The sequence below is a fragment of the Protopterus annectens genome, chromosome 2.part0, assembly GCF_019279795.1.
Source record: "Protopterus annectens isolate FY-2018-M chromosome 2.part0, PAN1.0, whole genome shotgun sequence".
NCBI lineage: Eukaryota > Metazoa > Chordata > Ceratodontiformes > Protopteridae > Protopterus > Protopterus annectens.
Window position 1 is genome coordinate 538,740,546 of NC_056728.1, and position 25,394 is coordinate 538,765,939.

A 25,394-nucleotide genomic window follows, 5' to 3' on the forward strand; every position below is an offset into this window, starting at 1 on the left:
TAACTGTTTTATGCAACTATTAATGAAACATAGAATATAATAATGTCCTGTAATCAAGACATTTGCTATGTCTTGGTTATTTTTGCAGTGTCCCTCACAAAGTGGGACAGGTGGTAACCCTAAAGTCCCACCTTGGCCAATTGAAAAGGTGGCAAACCTATAATAGGTATGCGGTAGCATGACTCGGCCGAAGGATGTGACTCCCACAACCCAACTACTTGTCTGTATTGAAGAGTCTTGGTTCACATGTATCAGCCAGATGGGAGAAGATTGTATGAGGAACATACAAATATGATTAATTCACTGTACGGGCTGCTGATTCCGTAAAGTTGAATGCCATGCCATCGCCTAATGGGCAGCGATTCCTGATACTGTAGTCATGTAGTCAGATGTAATAGGCATCACAAGGTGGGAGCAGATTGTATGAGGAAAACATAATTAATTTGATTAATTCACTGGACAGGCCACTGATTCTGTACAGTCGAATGCCATGCCATCGCCTAATGGGCAGCCATTCCCAATACTGTAGTCATGTAGTCCGATGTGATAGGCATCACAAGGTGGGAGCAGATTGTATGAGGAACACACAAATATGATTGATTCACCGGACAGGCTGCTGATTCCATACAGTCGAACACCACGCCTTCACCTAATAGGCAGCCATTCCTGATACTGTCGTCATGTAGTCTGATGTAATAGGCATCACAAGGTGGGAGCAGATTGTATGAGGTACAAACAAAAATTATTGATTCACTGGACAGGCTGCTGATTCCGTACAGTCGAACACAATGACGTTGCCTAATGGGCAGCCAATCCCGATACTGAAGTCATGTAGTCTGATGTCATAGGCATCACAAGGTAATAGTGTGGTCCTCGGTCCCACCCTGGGGTGTGAGTGACAGATGCAAGCACCAATGTTGGTGCATTTGCAAGTGAGGGAGCGAGCGGGTGTAAGCGTGTTTGGCTACCAGTATGCAAGTATTGCACTGGTAAAGCAATGTAGAGGCTAACCGAGTGTAAGAGGCTGTAACCAGAGGTCAGCAGTGCCTAACACCACGCAAACCCATGCACACCCACTCCTAACTGCTTTAATGTGCCTTACTCCCTCCATATCTAATAGGCTTGTTCTGCCCTGCAACCAAATAAATGTCCTTTGCAAGGGTCGGAACGAGGACCCTGCACACACAGCTAATGTATATTACCAATACGCCATGGCAGATATACAGACCACAAACATATCATACAGCTCAGTCATTCAACGGTATAGGAATGTATCTCATCATGCAGATGTATATGTGAATGTTTATGTCCAGCATATAGGTACATACATATATAGAGATGTATCAGGAACATACCATGTAGCAACAAAGCATTGCAAACAAATGAAATGGGAAACACCAGAGACGCCTGTATTATGTAGTGATGTTGCTCTATGTGATCACAAAACTCCCTCAGACAGACTTGTGTCAGTCATACAAGCAAATAGTTCTATATTGGCTGTATACATCACTCTGTGCATGTAATGTACATTAACACAACAGTACCTGTCCAATCATTATGTGTGAACAGTACTCTTGCAAGGTGCTGTGTGCAACATCATCATCATGATAAAGGTAAATGGGGTAACCGTAGAGGGACCGGTAGTATTGTGTATACAGTGGGGTCATCCTCATCACGTGTACCTGGACCATGTAGGAGTGATGTGCATACCAGGATCGTGTGCCTGAAGGACAGAGATGAGGATAATAGGAGTATGTTGTGATGCATATTACAAGGGTTACATGTGTCCAGTGGGCACGTGTGTGTAATGGACAGCTATGTATAGGGCAGATGTTGTCCTAGGAGACGATTGGCCTTATGTGTCCATAAGTGGGGGGTCAGATGTTGGGGAAGGAGTGTAGGTATGGCCGGGGAGGATAGGTAGGATCACAGAATAGACAGCATACAGGGTTGGTATATGACACATGTGGGGGGATACACCCTGGACGGGGATGGGTCTTCGGCATTCAAATGCCCATGGGAACAGTGGGACAGAGGTCTCCAGCCATAGGCAACTGCCACTGCACCTACACAGCTGCAAAGGAGGCAGTGCTGGGGACTGTCCAGGAGGGGCAGCATCACCCTGTAAATGTGACACTCTGCTCTTGAACTGGCATATCTGGCTTTGTAGCCCCTTAGGGACCCACCAATGCAACACGTCCGGGACCGCATGACAGCAGATATGTACCTGTCTGGTCCCACTCCCAAGGGGGGACATATTCCATCCTCAGTGGTGGTACCACCAGATGGTGGTGCAGAACCAACAGAGGTTGATGTCTATGGCTGGGCCCCAGATGTGCTAGTACCCGGTGCCATGGTCAGCTGAAGTAGGACAGGAGGTTCTGCCAGGACCTCCCAACCCATTCAGCCTATGGTGTTGCATTTTAAGCCAACATATGGCTTAGTGATAGACAACAGCATACAGGATTACCTATGACAGTATTCATAGATATCACCAGCAACCCAACACAACAGATGGTATACATTTGCAGAGGGAGCACAACACATGTATATATACTGCATGCCAACTGTACAATGTGTAGTAGACATGTGACCACAGCTATGAACAGTTGCCCATTATTGGCTTGTCACTGGGAACCCCACACTGTGTCTGTCATATGACTGTCTCATATGACACATATCCAGTCAGGGATGCGATGGCAGTAACACATCCCTATCATCATGTACCGTCTGCAATCCTCACACCATGCTTCTGCTGTGCACAGATGTGTGTTCAGTGTTTATCACAGGAAAAAAATGGTTGCACACACTGACCAGTTCACAGATGGCCCTACAGATGGGGGTCTCTCATGAGTACTGTCATGTCTGTATTATAGCATGCAGAATAGCCATTACCACACACATATTAAACAGGCAGTAGTCTCAATGCAGCATAGCTACACTTACATGCTGTAGTCATGTGTGGCACATCACCCTCCTTCTTTAGGCTATTTCTCACTGTGGAAAATGATTGAGGTACATCCAGATATCATCTGAGATGCCGTGTCAGAACACCACATCCAGGTACCACTCACAGCGACTGTCATGTCCAGATAACAAAATGTTTCCCTAGATAGTGTACTGTGTTTATCATGCAGATGGCTATGGGAACACCATCATTGCTGTACCACATGCAATCAGCTAGAGGAGGACTACAATAGGTGCAGAGGCCATCACCTGACCATGTCCATCACTTACAATACACATGCTGCTGCTGTGCAGGTGTACACCTTCACCTCCACCAGAGAGTGTGTGGGTGGGACAGGCAAAGTACACCAGGGAAGGGCTTGGAGACTTAACCATATGCATCATCTGCCACACGCCAAACAGTACAGGGGTCAAATCACTGACTACTCATTACTATTACATGTGCATGACGTTACTACATGTGCCACAAAGGCAACATGTTGCTGTGCTGTAAGAACATATGTGTGTAGGTAAGTGACATCTGCAACAGATATAGTAGACATACATTAGGTGTGGCACACATAGCTGTCCATGTGAATGGATGCCATTGTCACCACAACCACACTCTCTAATGGACATGCATTGACACCTTTGCCAGGGCCACAAATACACAATGTAAGTACTTAGTTTGCCACACTGCAGTAATGCACAGGATCACATGCACCACAGGGGATATCTGGAGGTTCTATGGGCTAGGGCATGTGAAAGTGCCTGACATCTGTTGGCATATCAACGAGGGTTATACTGGGTGTGACTGTGGTTGGGAGCATCACAACACACAGACAGACACAGGGTGCCAGTACTGGCATGCAGGTATGTATTGCTTCATGGGTGTGTTGCGGTTAGCTGTGCAAAATGGCTGTACAAGGCTGGGTGAGGGGTAATCCTTGGCATTGTGTCACCTGAAAATGGTGTGCAGTGCAGGGGTGTAGTGTCTGCAATGTCCCACACAGATGGGTACTGCATTATCTGGCCTGACATCCTAGTTGCCAATGTGTAGGGCCATAGCTTTGCAATGCATGCCATGTCTGTGTTTGATAGTCCTTCACATGGACATTGCCTGGGATGTGTATGCCCCATGATACTGTACAGTGACATATACAGGTGTACCTGGTTTGGCAGGCACATGTTGTGTACACAGCCTGTTATACCCCGATATGCCAGTACTGGCCTGGTGTGTCAAAACTTGCTTATAGTGAGCAGGTCGGCCCTGCACCTGCATGGATAGTATGATACAGGTATTCCGTGATTTCAGTGGCATGGGTCCATACAGGGCACATGTGCACAGCATTATCTGGCCTTTGTGGATCACATTTGATGGCACCACATATGTTGCAGGCATTCATTGTGGAACATAGTGAAGGCACAATGCCCGCATATATGTGCCTATTGTACCACTGCACAGGGTGCCATGTCCTCTGCAGGCCACTGCATTCACACCATGCCTAGTATCTGTCCTCAATGTGCATGGTACTAGCAACATAGTGGGATATCCTGGGCAAGTTTGTTTGTGCATGGCACATGAGTACAGGACATATACCGGGTACTAGTAGGACTGCATATTTAGTTCACCAGGCCTTTTGCCAGATGTAGGGGTATGGCTTGCCAACACAGTCCTGTGGCTGACTGACAGCTGTACTCCTCGTGAGGTGGCCAATGTGTCATAAGATGGATACCATATAGGAAAACTACAAAACACACTACCAAACATGTCCAATGGTAAGACAATCACGGCCACCTCTACACAGGCTCTGACAGACAAACACACACTTGCCATGTTCTGTATACAAACCCCTACCATATCATACTGCAGCAATATGCATTTAGGGCATGAGCTACAGCGAATACTACAAAGAACTGTACTTGTCTCACGCCAGCAGACACACACACACACACACACACACACACACACACACACACACACACACACTTGGCATGTCTGGGCATAGAACACGGACCTAACTACTTAACTATAATACAGCATTACACAGTTACAGAACACGCTACCAAGATTATGGGGCCACAGCACTCCCAGAGGTATATTTTTAGGTGGGTGACATCATCAGCCTTGCATAAGGTGGGTATAAGAAATGTATGGAGTGTGAGCAGTCTAAAAGCATTACTCAGTCCTCAGGCAAATGGGGACACACACGGCAAGTGTGGGACTAGAACACCGATCTAACTACTTTATTACACTACAGCATTATGCAGTTACAGAATGTGCTACGGAGATTACTGGGATGCAGCACTCCCAGAGGTGTATTTGTAGATGGGTGACAACATCAGCCTTGCCAAAGGTGGGTATAAGAAATATATGGAGTGTGAGCAGTCTAAAAGCATTACTCAGTCCTCAGGGACACACACAGCAAGTGTGGGACGAGAACATCAGCCTAACTACTTTATTACACTATAGCATTATGCAGTTACTGAATGCGCTACCAAGATTATTGAGACACTATACTCCCAGAGGGGTATTTGTAGGTGGGTGTCATCATCAGCCCTGCCTAAGGTGGATATACAAATTGTATGGAGTGTGAGCAGTCTAAAAGCAATTTACAGTCCTCTGGCAAACGGGGACAGACATACACACACACACGCCAGTGGTGGGAACGGAACATCTGCCTATTTACAGATTACTATTACAATACTACATACGTACGAGTCACACCATACAGACTACACATTTCATGGCTGTCATGACCTTCTAGGAATGCAAACATCAGCAGGGATGCTGGCAGTTAAGATGTACATACCTGTGAACCTGTGTGTTTAAAGTAGCAATCCATCCTGACCTGGAGTATGCCCATCTGTAGAATGGATGACTACTACCACTATACAGGGTTACAATGGCCATACCCATACACAGAGGCACATAACCAAAACAAGGTGTCACTGGGCATGCTCACACACTTAGTAGCACAGGGCTGTTCGGAATTACACAAGGATATACTGGGCATGCTCATGCACTTAGTAGCACAGGGCTGACTGGGATGCACTCTGATTCTAAAAACGGAAGGCCACAGTGGCCATGCTATTACAGGTAGACGTAAAGAACACATTGTAATGGGCTCTGGTGTTAGTAGTTGTCATTGTTAGCAGGAATGCTGCTCTACATATATTTGACACCGGTCTTTTACACAACGTCTGCTGTCATTCTGGGATGGCATGGCTGACAGTAGACAGGCCTTTGACACATATCACATGTGAGGAACACCTGGCTGATGGCTCTGTAGTGCACAATAGCACTATCACCATATACCTCAGAACCTAGCACTACCACCATATACCTCAGAACCAGACATGTGGGCCATAACACAGGTACGGACCACTCCAGGTGGTGTCCCCACATACATAAAGGCCACTCACAAGTACTGACCGGTATCCCCATGAATGGCATCACAGATGAGTCATGTGCATGACACAGTGTCACATGCTGTATTCTAGGATGTAATCCTCAGACACCATCATGCCCTCGGACCAACAACACGCATCCATTCATGTTGTAGGACATAAAAGAGTACACCACCATGTGACTCTTGACCTGTGGACTGTACCAAGCTCTACATCAAGTGTAGAAATTACCCATGTACTGACACAGTTGAATCGTGTGTTATGCAATGCAGTGATACCACTGTCTGTAACCAGGTCAGCTGTACACATACCAGGGGCCCTCAGTACTTTCCAACATTAGCAGATGACTGTTGCTGTACACCTGCACACACCCTCATGTATGGATATGACATACATGTAGCTGCCCTGGGTATGTACATGCCACACACACACACACACACACACACACACACACACACACACACACACACACACACACACACACACACACACACATACAAAACATACATGTAAATAGCATAGCTGTTGTTGCCCTTTGTGCAAACATGTGGTTACAGTCATTACACACATGCACATGGAATGTAGGTCCATGGCTGTTGAATGCTAACAGTACATAAGGTGTGATATCAATGTTGACAGAGGTAACATTCCCTCCGGTCACCCATTACACCCATCATATCATACAACAGTCCATGTGTCATTTATGTCATTACACATGTCCACCAATTGCAATGCCTACAAACATGCCAAAATGACAGGCTTGTAGGACCTACACACCTGTACATGTAGTGTTGTGCATTCAGATAACATGTGTGTGCAGTAGCTGATGTATGCAGATGACATGTATCCTAGTACATTATGCAGTTGCAATGCAGCCTCAACATTGACAACTGTATATGGTGATATGCTGAATGAACAGAAAGATGTACCTCAGGTACGGACAGATGTGTGGAAATAACTAAGTGGTGGGGCATCTTTGCAGATGGATGTTTGCTGTGAACAGCTCACAGGTGTGTCACAAGTGGTCCTACAATATCCTGTGTAACTGGTAAGCAATAGTTTTGTTAATTGAAGGACATAACACACAACTTAGCGGTCAGGGTGACAGTGAAGGTAAATCACTTGACACCTCTTAATATTTAAGATGTCCCGTGAACATATATCAGCACTGTTGCCACAGGAAGCATCAGTACAGTTTGTAATGCATGCAATACTGCTGTACATCTGTCATACATATCATGAGCTAGGCAGGTCTGAGATTCACAGTACTGGCATGTGTGGTTGTGTGTGTGTCCATATATGTCACGTATGGCGGAGAATACATCGCAATTGTTACTCACTCTCCTGTACACTAGTGTACACATCTGTACAGACTGCAATGTAGAAAGCAGGACATAGGCAGGGGCATGTATCTCACACATGTGAGGTATCTGCATGTGCGTGATATAGGTGTATTCAATACTGAATGTCACAGTGTGTGTATGTGTGTGTGTGTATGTAGGACTGTTTGGTCCCTGGGATGAGGATGTATGTTACCATACTGAACAGATAAGACCCATCACCCCATCCAGACGATGCATTCTACTATCCGTGTTAATTTCCCCGATCTTAGGCCATACTGACTACCTGTACATGTGTAGTCTCTGTGGCATGTCATGTAGGTGCACAGTACTGTAATGATGATTTGCACATAGGCAGGGGTCCTCACCACACCAGTAGCAACTGTGTGTGACTGTGTGTTACTGTGTCTGTGAATCTGTTAGTGTGTGGGTGTGTTACTGTGTCACTGAATACATGTGTGTCAATAGCTGAGTGTGTGGGTGCAGTTGTGTGTTGGCATTTTGTCATGGGAATGTGTATTACTGATTCCCAATGAGGCATCACACTTCCCACTGGCCTCTACCCTTGTAATCAGCTAGACCACTCTCTTACCTCACCACTCCATGTAACTGTACCTGTGATGTCACCCTTTATGGATGTCACATCTGTAGCCACAGTAGCTTAATACACAGCTATCATGCTGTTGGATCAGTATATGTGTTTGCAACATGGGACATTCTCACTGGTATGTGGCAGCTACATGGTGCATGCTGGTATATTCATACATACCTGTGAGTAATCCACATTGATTATGGGACACTAACTGCAAACACTGGTGCAATTAGACCTGAAGGAGGACAGCAGAACATCATGACCAACATTCAGTTACTGTTGTTACAAGAGACACATAATGTTAACAGTACAAAATGCATTGTACACCTGTAGTACATGGTATTTCTGCTGCCTGTCAACAGTACTCAACAATTGTAAACTACACTTATCTTCCTAGTCTGTTCACCCTGTGTATCAGACCATATGAGCATGCCCCTACACCGATGGTGTGGATGTCAGGGATGCAGCATAGGCATCATCATATGCACAGGGTAATAATGTTTGCCAGAGGCCTAGGCTGCACCATTGGATGACAAAGTGTGTAGGTTAGGGCCTTTGATCTAATTGGGCGTGTGTGGGATGTTATGCATGTGTGTGTTGCGGTGCCCTACATATGTTTCCAGTGTGTGCGTGTATGTATGCACACAGTTCTGCCATGTGTCTGGCTTACACAGGGGTATTATTGACAGCTGCAGACTGTACAGGTGAGGTTTTACAGTTCATGGTGTCTGGCCATGGACATGTGACCTGCGGCTGCCAGGGGTTGCATGGGCACTACCAAGCAGAGGTCCAGATTGAGTACTGTCTGATGTCATGTGTCCACTGGAACTGTGTCCCTGTTGGGACCATCCTGGGCCACGTGCACATGGCCTGCTGTGTCGTGGTGTGGACAGCACAGCACCAGATGCACTACTGCTACTACCGCCACTATGGGAGCAGACATGTTAGGTAGCTCATACACGTAGACCTGAAACAGGTGATGTAGCAGGCCTATGTCCACGTGCCTGATGCCTCACTCCTACCAGATGTTCCAACACAGACAGCTCATGCTCGTGGATTGTCATGCCACGGTCAAGGACTCCAACCATGTCATCCAACTGTCTATCCAAAGCTTCAGCCATCTGCTGTTGAGCATTTACAATTGCCTGGAGGTTGTTGTTTAAAGAATGGACAGCAGCCCTCTGAAGCCTCTGATCTTCTCTGTTTTGCCATTCAGCATGTGCCTGTGCCTCCATTACAGCCTGAAATATGCATCTGGTGACACCAGCTGCTGCGCTCTGTCTTGCAGGACCATGTTGGCCAGAGGTCCTCCTACGAGCAGCACTGGTCACGTGCCTGTTTGGGGCACCACCAGTCAGTTGGCTGACACCATGGTGTGCAGGCACACCTTCCATAGCCTTCACATTTTCCTGCTCAAAGCTACCACGGGCCAACTGTACTTCCTCTATGGCCGCTGGTGATGGGGTATGTGTAGGCATGGGATCTGTGTGCGGGGATGAGGGGGATATAGCTGGAATGGCAACCGATGGCACAGTTTCAGCCCCTGACAACTCTGCCTGTGCCTCAATCATACTTTCATCATCACTGCTAGAGTCTGTGGGGACACTAACATTAGATGTACCGCAGGAGGGCAACGCACCTACATCACCTGTGAGGGCAGACAAGAACTGTACATTACAATCTATACGGTAGACACACACACACACACACACACACACACAAGCATGTGATATGACAGAAGGCATGCAACATGCATGTGATATGGCAGACAGCATGCAGCGCAGACAATAATAGTGGTAGTTATCATACATCCCTGGGTTGCACACAACAGCATGCATGTGTCATAGCAGAAGGCATGCAAATTATACAATCATAGTATTAGTTAGCTTACATCCTTGTGTTACACCATGTAGACCAGCACAGGTTAACAGTACACCTGCCTGATGTGTGGCATATGACCATGACAATCACATGTAGTATGACATGGGATCTGCTGACGTGTGCAATGACATGCATACATGTTTGACACAATAGTGTCCTGTCAAATATACAATGGGGTAATGGTGTCCCAATGCAGAGTTGTCTGTCTGCCCTACAGATATACTGCACATTTAGCTGATGTGCCTGGCTGTTGCAGGGAATCATGAGGCATCTCTATTGCTATACAGTGTGAGTTACAGACACAGTTCATAGCCATGACTGTGTTCAGATACAATACATATATACTGTGGAATGTGACCCACATCACTGAGGTGTATACACACTAAACCATGATGTAGAAGTTGGGACTCAGGTCACTGAAGGGTATACGGATGCCACCCCTGCACATCTGCAACCATATTGCTGCTGCCTGGCAACTATGGCCAGACATGGCGAACACATTGGTACACCATGTCCCACATGACATCTGTGTACCACACACACACACACACACACACACACACACACACACACACACACACATGTGTGGGGAGCAAGTATGTCATTGATGTCCGACACCAGCAAGGGGAATGTACTGTATCCATGGGCTGATGTGGATACTATACAGGTGACTACTGTCATGTTGTGACACCCTCAAGATGTTCAACACATCTTATGTGGTGGAATGATGTTACACCTACACAAGATGTGCACAGGCCTGTAGGATGTGTAGTGTTCCACATCTACAATATAACCATTACACAAAGGCCATAGTTGGAACATGTGTTGCCATTGTAAGGCAGGGTGTACACACAAGCACATCACGTCTACTGTGTGTATTGCTCCATGTCTCCGGCCATCCTCCATGGCCATGTGTGTACATGTGTTGGCCAAATTTTTGTGATGGGCATCTATTTCATATGTCTGTGTTGTCCCATATAGCATACACTCATAGATATCATATGCTCCACTGACGACAGGTTTATGCAGACAAAAGGTGGTATATGGGATATGTTTTCAGGTTAGGCAGGCAGTTTTGCAGCCAGGCCATGAGATGTCATAGACATGTCAAGATAGCACATCACATTGTGTGACATTCATAGCAGGGCTATGATCCACACCAGTGAATCCTGTGGCCTGGCCATACTCCAGCCCACTGTGTAGTACTGTTTGTATTCCTCACATGTGGAGTTATGATCTGTAGTACATGTCCCTACAGTGAACAGCACCTTCACCATTGTATGCACAGCTGTCCACAGGATTCATGTTGGTGAGATGATTCACATAGTTTGCAAGTGTTGCACATGGGTAGGCATTGTGATGCATTGCAGGTCCGACCTGTATATTGTGACAGAACCATACATTATGTGTACATGTTGTAAATGGCTACATGACAGATAGATCTGTGCATTACGATTCCTGATAAATAATAACAGTCTCACCTGCAATGGGCTGCTGTCGCAGCAGAATGTCAGAGGTAGCTAAATATGAATAACACAGCAGTATGAGCATTATCCATGCCTGTATGATGGCTACAGGGTGCAATGTGCATGTTAACACATACACCAGTACATTAGACTATACTATGGTGTATGGACATGTGTGCATACACAGAGTAGCATACTATAGTATGCAGCATGTGTGTATACATGCCTTGCATATGATGCTACATTACATATTGTACAGTGACACATGCAACTATATGGAATATAGTTGTTATAGGTACAGTACTGACATACCAGGCAACTCCAGGCTCAGTGGTTGAGAGACACTCACCTCCACAATATTGGCTAAGGCTTGTGGATGTGGTTCTGCAGATATCCCCAGGTTGGCCAGTAGCTCCTCGGTACATGTGAGTGGGGGCTGGGTTGGTGGTCCACCACTTGTTGCACCTTATTCCCTGGTGATTGTATTTGCACACTGTTTCACCCATCTAATGAGGTCTGCACAGTGTCTGTGCACCTTCTAGTATGTGCGATTGTGGCCACCCACATCATTAACCCTCCTGCGAAGTTCCATCCACAGGGCATCCCACTGCTGTGCATCCTGTGGCACATGGCTGAACAGGATATCATGATTATCAAGTAGGTATGGGATGAGGGCCTCATCCTCCAAGTGGGTAAAAGGGGGTAGCCTTGCACGCGGCATACTTGGAAGACATAATGATGGAGACAGGTCACAGTAACTCACAGAGACATACAGAACCACAGCTGAACATACATGTGTATCACATTTATGTTTAAATAGTTGTATTTGCAAACATACATGACACTGACATGTTTGTGTCACACATGTGACACTCAATGGTGAGTGGATATTATCACCATATATGTGTGTGTGTGTGTGTCACCTGATTACATTGCTCATACTCCATGTGGATGCTGTCTTGATGTGGGCATGTCTGTTTGCCTGTACTGGTGTTCCTACCTATCAGCACATGGCTGGATGTGTCCATATTAATGCAGTTGACCTTGATGCTGTGTATATGTCACATATAAAGACTTACACTGCCTTAACAGACATGACCTGTGACCCTGCAGACTTGCTCACATAAGGTTTTACATGTATGTGTTCTACTATATACATCTACATGACACTGTACAGCAATTCAACATCCTGCCATGTATCACCTGTGTAGCACATGTGATACACATGGGACATTGGCTAGCCAGATGGTATTTGCAGAGATGGATATCAACTATAGCATATACAGTCAAAGTCAACTAGTAGGCTATATGTCATGGGCCATGTATGAATCTAGGATGAAAGGTTACCTGGCAGTAGCCGACAGGCGGGTCTCTGGGGCCAGGTGGAGTAGTGCCACATTACTGATCCACAGGGCTAATGATACATTTACTATGCGGTCAGCACACTATGTCTGAGAGGGGAGCAATGTGCAGCTTTAATGGACAGAAATGCATAGTATGGCAGGACTATGTAAAGTGTATGGGACAAGGATGTGTCCAGCATGTGGAAGGTGGATGTCCAAGAAGTATGTGAGATCAGGATATGTACGTGTAGCATGTCCAACATCACTGGGTTGGACATGGATTTATTCAGGGTATGCAACATGCTACCTAGTGGAGATGGGGAATGGGAAGGCTGGTGTAGGCCATCTGAACATGGCCAATACCCCTTAAAGGAAATATGTGATCTGATATGGGTCACTTGAGTGTTGTGTATGGCTGGACAATGATCTCTAAATTCATGGATGGCACCCTGTCATTATTAGGGTTGCCACATATGACTACCTGACAGGTGTGGTGATGTAGCTGTCACAGGAAAGACAACTGCCCAGCTGCATCCCTTACATGCAAGTGTCCATTATGTTGACTGCTGCCTAGGTGGTAGTTCATGAGTACAGTGTTATTAACATAGGGGTGACAATGCAATATGTAGTTGTCAGATTGTAGCCATATGTCACACACACCTCACCCACAAATCCCCTTCTGTATGTTGTCCACAACACTCCTGAGTCGGCTATTGCTCCTAGGTCATAGTCATTCGCATACATCAATATGCAGATGCCTGCTGTTTGTCTGTGAGGTATAGACTACAAGGAGGGGGGATAAAATTCATTAACCCTGACTTACTGTAGCTGCCACTGGTGTGATGAGCTTGTATTATTCAGACACCTTCTGTGGTGTTGGTTCTGCCAGCAGTCCCATTGCAAAACACTCCTGTGACATAGGAATGTGCATCTAGTATACCGAGTGTAGGTGGTACACAGTATGGGTGATGGTGTCGTATGACCTGGCAAGATTATGATATGCAGTGTGAAATCAACCTTACTGTCATCTACATCTGTACTTCTGACATCAATTATTTGATCAAGGTTCATGGCCTTCCAGACCAGACTCAGCAGGGTAGTAGTGCAGTACTTCCCATTATCAGTGGTGTCTCCCCCATTGTGGGTTGTGATACCTGTTGGTGTGCACCATTCAGTGTGTACAAAGCCTGACATGGAGCTATGTTTTACATGATGTGTATGTGGAGAACATCTTGTTTTGCCATATGTGTATGATGCAACCTGTGATGTGGACAGGCCACATTCAGCCTGAGTGCAGCTTGTACTTGCATAGTTGTGGGTACAGGGGCACTGTGGTGTACATGGATATATGATTGTGTACCTGTTTGGGGGGGGGGGCAGTGTATTTATGTTATCCAAGACCCTATTTGGATTGCTTATTCATGCTCAGCACTTGTTCAGAACTTGTAAGCACTATGTAAGCTTCTAATTACTATAGCACTCAACCTTCCTCATTACTAGAGGTAAACAGATTTTGTACATACTTTTCTCACTTACTTAGAGTAAAATAGCTCTTGTACTCACTTTCCTCACTTATTTAGGGGAAAGTAGTTCTACATTCAGGCATGTCCAAAGGTCAACTGACAGTGTTCTCGCCTGTCTATCTAATGAATCTGGACATCTTGAGGCAATGTACACATTGCCTCATGTACACAGACAAGCCTCCCCACTTACCACCTAACACTACAACCTGTGAGAGATGCATTTATCTAGCCAAACTGGAGGTAAAGCTCTCTCCAACCAAGCCTGACCCTGACAGTCATGTGGAGAAGGTAAACATTCGCACCACACCACACTCATTACATAGTCTCACTGAATCTACCCCATCATTAACAGAGAAAACTACTCGTGTACCAATTCATTAGCTCAACGCTTTCTGAAAATCATAAACACCAATGTCCTGGATCAACATATCTACACACACCCACCAGGGGAAACAATATCCTAGACCTAAGCATTACCATCATGAGTGACTGGTGCTCAATACGTGAAGTCATCTCCTCATTGGTCCGATCTGACCATGAGCTGAACACCATGATATCCACATCCATCCCCCACCCCCATTAAGGGAGCCACAGTATAATATGTCTACAAAGCCAACTTCATGCTTCTTAAGACAGACATGGTGAACATCATAACACGCATGCAGATGGACAATACTGTTACAACTGCTGAATCCTACACAAATGCACTCTATAAGCACTTACACAAGTGCATGGATTGTGCTATCCCAAACAGAACCAAGACGCTATACTCCTAATTAAGGAAACCAATCTGGTGGTCCCCTGCCATAAACAAACTGTTCTACAGGAGGAAGACACTGTTGCAAATGAGAGTACAATCCCATGCATGGAGGAGCTCCCTGCTCAGCCTCAGTAAGAAGGTGAAATCCCTTATAAGAGTCTCCAAAGCTAGCTATGAAAACAAAACCGCCACTAATTTCCAACAACAACCACAAAGCATTCTATAGCTATGTCACATATCTCGATGTCAACACTCAGATCTGCTCTGAGTTACAGCACAAAGGCACGAACCTTACAGAACCAACTGATATTGCCAACATCCTGGCAGATAGGTTCAGTGCTACCTTTCCCCCTCCCTCTGAAAGCTGCACACTCTAAAGCCAATATCACAGCATTCATGGGACCGGACAACATCCCAGGCTGCGTTTTACATGAACTTCAGAAAGTACTGGCTCCCCACCTATGCACCATGTTCAGTAATAGCCTCGCATCGGGCTTAGTGCCGCCTGAATGGTGCACAGCAAAATGTATCCCACTCCACAAAGGTGGCACCACAATGGACCATGAGACCTATTGCCCTATAGGCCTGACTAGCCTGGTCTAAAAGGCTATGTAGCACATCATGGATCTCAGTCACAGAGACATTGAGTACCTCCAAACCTTTGAACCCTCCCAGTTTGGCTTTGTTAAGGGCAGACCATGCCTCCTAACCCTGGTGGACTTCTTAGAGACAGTTACCAAGGCATTAGATGAGGGTAAGGAGGTCCACACAGCCTACCTAGATCTCTCAAAGGCTTTCAACACCATTCCTCATTCTGGTATTATCAACATACCCATCTGCCTGAACATTAACCCCTACATCATGTGATGGTTTGCAAAGTGGCTCATGGGCAGAACATACACAGTGGGAGTTGCATACCCTAGGTCCAACTGTATACCAGTTACAAGTGGTGCTCCCCAGGGCTCAGTCCTAGGACCCCTCATGTTCAGTATATAATTCTCTGTCATACAGTCAAGCACAGGAGGGCTTTGACTGAAAAGGTTTGCAGACAACTGCAAACTAGGGGACATAATTGTTTCCCCAGCTGTTACAAACACCATCTGGAAGGGTCGCACTGAGATGGATACCTGGTGTCAATATCATGGCCTCAAGCTGAATGCCTAAAAGTGCATAGTCATCCCCTTAGATATAACTAATTACCTGTGGACTACCACATAGGTGCTAGTCCCCTAGATACAGAAAAGGTAATAAGGGATCTGGGAACCCCAGTAGATAGCAATCTCTCCTTCGATACCCATAATGACAAGGTGGTTAGAATATCCTTCTACATGGTCCCCCTAATCTCTAATGGGTTTGCATCTAGATCAAAGGAGGCCATTGTGCCTCTCTACTCATGACTTATTAGACTGATTAAAGGATACAACACCCCATTTGAGATATACCTTACAAGAAAACTGCAACAGCTTGGAAGACCACAGCAGTACCACACCAAGAGGATTACTGACCTCAGACAGATGACCTATGCAGCCCAACCTAAGAAACTCCAGCTGTACTCGGTTGCATACTGCATACTCACAGGTGATCTCTGCTTGACATACAAGGCCCATGTCCAACCCAGTATTGCTGGATATGCTCTACCTAAACAGAGGCCCCTGAGAGCCACATGCTCTAGGGATATACACCTAACCACAATGATGACTAGGACATGCTGGACGAATAGATTCCTGACCCGGACACTCCCCATGTTTTGGAACATGATTCCAATGTACATCAGGCAGGGCCCCACACTAGCACTCTTCAAGGGAAACCTTGCCTTGTGGATGGTAGACAGACATGTACCTCAGGGATCACTGCAGTGGCTCTGCTGGACAGAGGCACAGGGAACTAACCTATGGGGGTGGCGAAAGCCAACACACTCTAGCTAGGCTTATAAATACCCTTGGTAAGACAGCCTAGTACCTACCTTTGCACTTATTACATGTCTTATGTGCATGGATAGTTAACTAGCGCTTCCATTTCACTTTGCTATCATGCTGATAAACTGTCGGGTGAATACAAGTCATATGTATCCTATTATTGTGCATTATAAATGCCAATAGACATAACTAATGTTTGCCTAACATAACAGTAATGCTATGTAACTTGTAATACATATATGCCTACAATACTGTACATTACACAGTTACTGGCACAATATCCCACAATGCAAATCATAATTGCACAGTGGGCCAACCTTCGACATGTTATTTTCAGTAATACAGCCATACATATGGCTACTGTTACAATATATCAACATATACTATCCCCTGTTATAGCACATACTTGTTGGACCAGCCCCTGCCACTGACAGTGGCTGGTGAGGATATTTGTATTCAAACCCCCTTGTATAGAATTCATTGTGGTGTATACGGTGTTTGCTTTGTGACCTACAGCAGTACACACAAATAATGCAAGCGTTACTATGCTCAACAATACATCACTACAAGATAACTGTTTCCACTATATGGATTGCGTGCACTTTATATACTACAGAAAAGGTACTAAATACACAGACATACTAACTGTTCTACATACCTTATTAGTAACCCAAGGTGTCGTTAACTGTTGATTCGATCCTTTTCAGTTTGTGTTTCAATCTTCTTTGTAACATTCTGCTGGTATATACAGATGGGGTTTGAATGTGTGATAACCCATCCTTTTCTAGTTAAATATCTGTAACATGTGGTATCCTGACCACCAATTGGTGTTTCAAAGTAGTTAATTAGATGCACATCAGCTGTGCAGCTACTCCATTAGCCGATACCATGGCATCAGTGGTGTATAACTGAGTACTCCTTTTGGGCATTGTCCATTTGGCTTACTTTCGAGGAAGACAGCCTGGATGTGTTGTTTGTGATGTATTTCAACAACTATATGGAGACAGACAGAGATATATTAGCTTCATGACTCCCGTGGATTGTGTGTAATGGCTAGACGATTTTGTTCTACATGTGAGTACAGCTGTTATATTTCAGAACATTGCTACTTATGCAGGGTTTGTTTGTGCCTGATACTTCTGCAGATGTTTAAGTCTGGCAAGGATGTTTGGGCAGCTCAAGGCTGTATGGCTGTGCATGAACTGTTATGTGGTTTACAGTGTGCTCACCAGACATCCTTGATTTGGTGTACAAGTGTAGTATACTGTGCTGTTACTCAGTAATAACACATCCCGCTGTACACACAACCCTCTGAAACGGGATTAGTGCAAACAAACCCTGTATCATCAGCAACTGTTCCATTGTATAACAGCAACTATTTCACATAGGGCCATGTTAGTGTGTCTCTGACAAGGTATGTTAAGGCTTCTGCAGATGTTGTACAGTGAGTGAATGATTTGTGATGTTATTACAGTTTGTATTGTAATTTGTTTGGGTGTGGGTGTGATGTCGGTGGGTGTGCATAGCAGATGCAGTTGTGTAGGAACTGCTTTTATACATAATCGATATGTGCGTGAGGGTTCCTTCCCTACTTGAACACCTACCCTTTAATGGACTAATACTATGGTAATTGCAGGCTGATTCATTAAGGCACTGTTATGTGGTTCCTGTATAGCATGCAGGTGATGTTAGTCCTTGAATCCTTTTGGAAATACATCGGAATGTAATAAAGTGTTGCTACATGAAAGCTGTGTATTTCTGTCATAGGTATTTGCAGTCATTCCAGTTGTGTTGGTGACTGACCCTCTTTGGCTAGGGTTGCCACCTTTTCATATGGCCAAAGTGGAACATTTTCGGGACACACATCAGGTTTTACAGGCCGACACAAGCCCACGGTCATTACAAGGAATAGAACTTTCCTTTCTTGCCTAAATATAAGCTTATTCTTGTAGCAGTTTAGTTGCTTATCCTGTTTCTTGTAACATGTAGGTATTTTAGATACAGAAAGAACTATTGTATGCAACTATTACATTACATATGGAACATAATTATGTCCTACAATCACAGGACATTTGCCACATTTAATATATTTGGTCTGGACACAACCGCCCAAAGAGGGACTGTCCCTCGTAAAGTGGGACAGTTGGTAACTCTATCTTTGGTTCATGTCCATAGCACATATTTGTAATAGTGTATAGGCATATAGTCTCCATATCCTTTGTTCATAAAGGTTGGTGGTGGCGGAATGTCTGATTGCTATGGTCCATGTTATACACATATATGAACACTTCAACCGCTGTATACGGGATACCTATAGAATCCCGAAACCACACAATTCCGACGCACACAGTACCAGGCCCAGACTCCCATACCCCACATTACCGACAGCGACAGTAACTCGTGAAAGTAACACGAACATGGAACACACACATGCACACACAGACACACTGCTACCCACCACATCCAAACAAACCATCCTACACTACGTATGAGCAGGTGGGCAAGCCCCCCTACACCCCCCATGTAGGTGTCTACACCCCCCACACCCCCCTACTTTAATATTCTACCTCCTAGATTGCGCAAACAGACGCACAAAGCTAACCCACACCCACACATTACAGTCCCCCAAGAACACAAATCACATTAAGAACACACACTTACACACTCTACAGCCCTCAGAAACACACTTACACACAGTAACCTACCTGAACCGCAACACCAGAAGCACTGAATAACTGTCCCTTAACATCGTGATTTTACACCTCGCGCATCTGGTGTTTTGGTACTGTGTTTTTTCGGACCTTAAGCCTCAAGATTACACGCGTCGGTATGTAAAGCAGTAGGTATGTGGTAGGTATCCCATTTATATGTACCTCCATGGTTATGTAGATGTTATTAACCTATCTATATATGTACATATATATGTATATCCCCATATATCGACATATATCTCTCTCTCTCTCCCTCTCTCTTTATATATATATATATATATATATATATATATATATATATATATATATGATGTATATATATATATATATATATATATAAAACATACACCTTTCATTGGATACATGTCGATTTGTCCTATTTCAACACATTACTACCATTTGTGTTTTATCCTGTCAGTATACACGACTGCCATTGGTACATCTCAGGTAGCTTAGTGGTATGTTATGGTGAAAATTGTGTACATGGTTGCGTGTTCTAATCCTGGCAGTGATATTTTACCTCTCAGAACAGGCACTGGTAGTGCAAGGGTAATTAACGCCATTTCAGCGGTTGTGTGTTCCACATGTTTATTGTTCTGTGGAAAACTACCTATATATGCAAGCTGTGTTTAAGGTATACTATGTAACATGTAAGTCATCTGAGAAGATTCCTGTCATGGATACTCCCCATTATTTGGAACTACATCCCTGATTACATTATACAAAACCCCTCACTAACACTCCAGGGAATCCTTGCAGAGTGGGTGGGGAACAGTGGATACACCCCAGGGATCCCGCAATTAGCTCTGCTCCACAGAGGGACAATTAGTTAATCAATGGGGTGGCGACAGCAGGCACTTATTGCCTATGCTTATGAGTGGCCTCGGCAATTGGGCATGTATCTACCTATGTATCTATGAACCTGTACATACACGAAAAAAATAAAGCTATAGGTAATTTTGCTTATTATTTTACCCAACAACAACTAAGTGGAGAAAAATGCATGTATGATTTATTTATCAGATTTGAGGGGGTAGATAAATCAGATGCTGCCTGAATATTGTCCCTGGTGGTTTGCTCTCCAAATACCCTAATAACAAGCCAGCTAAATAATCAGAGTCCCACCAGTGACCTACATTGATTTTTTTGATACTGTGAGTTTCTTTCTTCCATCACTTTACAGTTCCAGGACGCTTGAGTGAGTTCGCCGAGCACCATTAAATGAAATTACAGCTGAAATGCGAGAATTAGTGTACTGTAAAGAAAAGGTATGGAATGAATATGTTTGCTGATACCTACACTAGTAAAGCAGTATTTAAACAAAAAAAAAACTAACTTTATTTACTCTAAACGTCTCTTGTGGCAGCTATGGCACAATACATTATATTTTTGTAAACTCTAGCAGTATTAAGTAAAAGGAACAACCAAGGCTTGCAGTAAAATAGGGAAATATGCATACAGATACAATTAGGAAACTTAATACTTTATACAATTCTTATGGCAGTTATGCTACCGTACATTATACTTATGGAAATACTGTCAGTATTATGTAGAGAAGCAATCAAAGCGAAGAACCTTGCAGAAAAATAAAGTGAATTTAAACACATAGATTCAATTTAGCAGCTATAATTCAGTCCTCTAGGATGCTAAAAGCCTTCCAGTTTGGTTAGGATAATCATGTGAACAAAACTACAATCTTTAAACAGGTAAAACAGTGATAAATATCTTAAAGGCATCTGTGCATTATAAACATAAAATCTAGCCTAAAAGGTAATTACTAAAACTGCTGCACAGTCTTTTCAGATGATGTTATAATTAGTTCAGGTGCTGAACTAATTAAATCAAGTGGACATTCTCCACATGCCTGTATATAGCTTGTCAGTCAAATATACTACTTTGACATCTGTAAGGGGACATGTTTCACATGCAAAATGATTTCCATGTTAGGTGTTTATGGATTGTTTAACAGACTTGCCGAATGATGTGACAATGAATCACCCTCTAGGAAAAGCTTAGCTCTCACATATAGGGTGTAGGTCATAAACATGGAAAGTAACCCTAACTATTGACCTCTTCAGAACCAGTGTTGTGCTATTTACGTATAAAAGTAATAAGTTACTATTACTAATTACTTTTAAGTGAAAGTAATATGTTACTATTACTTATTACTTTTCTAAAAAAGTAATATATTACTATTACTTGTTACTAACTAAAGTAACTAGTTACTATTGAGTTACTTTTACATAAGTATAGTTTATCTATTCTCATGTTCAGATTTACTCACATAGTACTTGTGTGTGAGGAATACATGTTTACTGCACATGAATACAAGTGTATTAAAGTTGTATACACAGTGTTACAATAATGATGAATAGCATTTTACAGTTTACAAAGTCCCACAGGCAAGTCTTTATAGTCAAAGAGTCACATTTTAATACTTAAACCAAAGTACACACAGCCAGCAACACAAGACCCATAACAAGTTACAACCCATCAAATATTCAGCAATGTACATTAGGCTAATCTGCTAAAACTAATGCTGAGGATGCAAAAATGCTTACAGAAAATGTCATATAAGTCTAACAAGACTGTTAACACAATGTCATCCAAAATATCACTTTATATAACTATTCACAATGACTACACAATGACTGCACATTTCTGATGGCTTGAAGAAGGAGCAATTTTTCAAAGTGTTCATCGGTGAGTCTGTTTCTTCGTGCAGTCAGCACTTGTCCACCTAGACTAAACAGGCATTCAACAGGTGCACTAGCTGGCAGAACTGTATTAGTGTCCAGAAATATCTTCTTGATTATAGGGTAACTGTTGAGAGAAGATATTTGTCTGGAAGGGTCAGCCAGATACATGTCCATCTGAGAAGATATGGTGACATGGGCTGGCATTGATTCTGAAGCTGAAAAAGTTGTCTTTGGCAGTTAATGCAGAAGCTTCAGATGACAAATGTGCAGGTTCATCCAGTTTCTGCATGGCATCAGGGAGCAGAGCCTTACCTCTGCGTTTCTGGTCTTCACTGTCCATCCATCACAAACGGAACTGTGGATGCACTATGCTAGCCAGAATGAGCTCTTCACTCTCCAGAAGGTGATTGAACTGAGCCTCAATGCCTTTAAGAAGAGCATCAACTAGCAGCACAACAAGCTTCACAGACTGCCTGACTTCAGACAACTAGTTTTTCAGGCACGTAATGGTGGGGATCAGGATTCCCATGAAGCTTTTCAGCTCTGACTGCAGGATGTCCAGAGCCATTGCCAGGAGCTGCATTGCTTGCACAAACTTAGCAACAGAGGTAATTTCAGCAGGCCTGAAGATGGCAGTTCCAATCTCTTCATATATCTCATTCAGCAAGCCTTCACCCTGAGTTGCAATGAGGTGAATTTTCTCTATCGTGTAGAAAGTGGAATTCCATCATGTCACATTGGGAATAATCAATGCAAGATCACACTTATTTCAAGCCATCTCAGCTGCTTGGGTGCTGTGACTAGCCTTGTTCCCAGCAGCATAGCATTTGGCCATGGTGCTTTGCATGATCTTTATAATGTGCATCATTACAAGCAGATTCAGCATCTTGCATGGCAACTAGATTCAATGTGTATGCTGCACATCTCAGATGGTGAGGCAGTGAATAGATGTCCTCGCTATGCCTTGACTGACTCAGCACAGCTGTCACGCTCTTGTAAATCACTTCACCATCATCATCATCCTCATCGTGGGACAGAATACTTGTAGTCTCCGATCTCTCACATTCCGAGAAGACAGTGAAAGGTTTTATAAAATAACTGCCATTGTCAGTAATTGTTGCACACACTTTTTGATCCATGTTGTACTTGATGAGAATGCTCTCAAGAGTTGATGCTATGAGATTGTATGTATGTCTCCCCCTGTAATCTGCAGCATGACAAAGCAACTGATATTCTTTGAAGTGTGTCACAGTCGATCCAGTGGGCAGTGACACCAAAGAAACTAAGATTCTGATGGGTCCAAATGTCACCCTTTGTGTGCTGCATACTATCAACATTCATGCTGGAAGAAGCTGCAAGGATGTTCTTATTTGTAAGCATATTCATGTACGTTTCTATAAGATCATATATCTGCCAAATCTCTGTGGTTTTGTTTAAAGTGAAGTCACTGTCTCAAAACAAAATCTTTCTCACTGTATCAACACCACACACAAGTTTGACTTTTATCAACTCACCTCTCTGATCATCAGATCTGCACGTTTTTGACTTGTTTCTCAAGTCAGTTATATATGCTGCAAACATTTCACCAGACTTTTGATTCTTTGTGTAATATAGTGCCTTTCCACTGTAATATTCATTTGAGGGTTGCACATTTCTCTAAATTTACATTTTAAGCACTCAGAGTCTTCCCGCGTTTCAGCCTGTACCACAATGTAGCAGTCTTCCCCCTTCTCTGCATAACAGCAGGTGCATACACAAATGCATGTTCTCTTTCAATGGTTTCTGACCCAGCTAAATTGAGCAGAATAAATACTTTTGTATGTGCGTCTTTATCAGAAAAAGCAGCCTGTATGAAAATATCATATTCTTGCACAAACACTCTCCAGTTTTCAGCAATATTATTAACAAGAGGATCAGGTCTGTGAAATCCCTCTGCCATGCCAATTAAGTGTGAAACACACACCAGGTACTTGTAATTATATTCAGCTGTACAACAGACTATTTTAAATAACTGTACTCTTTTGAAAAGACTGTACTGCAATACTGCACACACTGCCAACACTTTGCACACTTTAGATACTTTGAATAGCTTTAGTTAATGCAAAAAAAATAGTAAATTGTGAAAAAATACAGTTGTTTTCTCTTTATTGAACATTTTATATGATTCGGATATCGTTTCAAATGTTTTTGTAATTATTTAAACTACTTTTATCAACATGTTGCAATTTTGAACATTTTGTTTATTCAGTAATTAGTTTGGAATGCTTTGCATTATATTCATTGAGGGAAAAATCATTTAAATGAGTTTATGAACCTGGAAATATTTTCTGACCTGTTTACGAGTCATTTGCGAGTTGTTTGAGCTACTCTTGTATATGCCTCCATTTCTGACTGTGCGCCTCATGGTTTTAAGAAGTTTTGACTCTGGATCCCATTCTGACAACATGCCACTCATTTTTTTGTATTCAAATAAGAAGATAAGGCTTAGATGTTCATTTAAGATATTTATTACACACAAACACATCAGGATGGATGATTGGAACATAAAACTTAGACTAGATAACTGACTGACTGCTATACACATACATGCTTTCACTCTAGCTGCTTACACAGAGTGGCACTCTGCTTGCACATGCTCAGTATGTTTTATGCATGTGCCCATGAACTATAATGGCTTTAAAAGTACAACACACCCAATATGATCTACACTCCCTGTGTTCAAGTGGGTTTCCTCAGGGTGTTCTGGTTTCCTCCCACATTCCCAAGACATACTGCAGGTGTATTAGACATTCTAAATTGGCTTTAG